Below are 1,592 nucleotides of genomic sequence, written 5' to 3' on the forward strand. Positions count from 1 at the left end.
GGATGTCGCGCAAAAACATCCTATTCAACTATTACTGCGATGGCCGGGAATCGAACCGGAGCCAACGGTCTCAAAAGCAGTGATGCTCAACACGAGACCACCATCGCTCCATTTCCCCCTGTTGAACACCTGGTTGAAGAGAAAGAGGCAAATAATTTCCATCAGTTCATGGGTGCAAAACGAATTAAGACGTATTGACACAAAAATTTGTGCGACGAGGTGGCCGAGTGGTTAAGGCGATGGACTGCTAATCCATTGTGTTCTGCACACGTGGGTTCGAATCCCATCCTCGTCGATTTTTCGCCCGTTGTTTCTCGGAAGTGGGATTCATTTTACACGATGGATCTGCAATCACTGATGTGACAAACTATTCCAAGTTGTCAGGCCACTTGCATCGAGTTGGGTGAGAGGAGGGACGAACGGAGGCAGACGTGTTTGGGGCTTAACCCCACATTGCCACGAATTCTTCTTCGGCTACCCACTGTGCAGTCGAGGTTACCGTATTCACTTCTCCCATTATTACCTTCTGCCACCTCTCGTGGATGAACGTCCTCCTGATTGTACATTGGTGGGGTGCTTCGGCTACTTATCTGTGACAAGATCAGATATTAAAGTTACATGAAGTAAAGGGGTTGTACCACGTGGTTAAGGTGATGCACAATAATCCATTGTACTCTGCACACGTGGATTCAAATCCCATTCTTGTCTCTAACGTGTCTGTTGTATCTCTGTTTCGTCCACTTCATGAGGATATAGAAAAAAGGCTGTGATTTTTAGCTTTTGTTTCAGGGCTTGGCGGGCGGTGAATAGTCGAACACTGTCCATGGTGAAACCAAATAATAAAAAGCTGAGAAAGTTACTTTTCACTCCCTGCCCTAATTGCGCATAAATTCTGAGTTGGAAAATGTTCCTTCTCCTCAGTTTGAAACTCACGAAGTCGCGCAAAACGTAAGTTCATAAAATATAGGAGCAGAATTAAGCCATTAGACCCATCGAGTCTGCCCCGCCATTCTATCATGGTTGATGTGTTCCTCATCTGTTAGCTACAATGTTACAGATGAAGAGGGCGATTGATCTCAGTTAGAATACGTCCTCACTATAACACATCACCTAGGAGCGGGAGAAGGCAATTTAGCCTCCTGAGCCTAACACCTTCCATGAGATCTTGGCTAATCCCATACTGGCCGCAACTCCACCCGTTCTCCATAACCCTTCCACTCAATACCAACAAAAATCTCTCGACCTCCTCCTTAAATTTATTCACTGTACCTGCATCCACCGCACTCTGGGGTAGCGAATTCCACAGAATCACAAGCCTTTAGAGGCTAGATTCACAGTATAAAAGTGATCCCCGACAGTGCAGACTTTGTTTGCACTGAGTGCTGAATTTGGTGCATTTGAGTGCTATAGTGAGAGTTTGGTGACTGAGTGAGTGCTGAATTTGGTGCATTTGAGTGCTAGAGTGAGAGTTTGGTGACTGAGGGAGTTAGGTGAGGAGGGAGTAAGGTGCTCCTTTCATTTTCTTTCCTACATTTCCACAAAGAGTTGGAAGAGAGCCAGGAGTTTACAGAGAGTGCAGCTGACTGGGAGTC

General features: G+C 46.0%; 1 non-coding gene across 1 annotated transcript; it reads left to right on the forward strand.

Annotated features, from left to right (window-relative positions):
- The first annotated feature begins 213 nt into the window (after positions 1-213).
- trnas-gcu (transfer RNA serine (anticodon GCU)) lies at positions 214-295 on the forward strand. Its single transcript has one exon. It is a non-coding gene; the product is annotated as a tRNA-Ser (tRNA).
- Positions 296-1,592: the final 1,297 nt, after the last annotated feature.

The sequence above is a fragment of the Scyliorhinus torazame genome, unplaced genomic scaffold, assembly GCF_047496885.1.
Source record: "Scyliorhinus torazame isolate Kashiwa2021f unplaced genomic scaffold, sScyTor2.1 scaffold_1079, whole genome shotgun sequence".
Classification (NCBI taxonomy): Eukaryota; Metazoa; Chordata; class Chondrichthyes; order Carcharhiniformes; family Scyliorhinidae; genus Scyliorhinus; species Scyliorhinus torazame.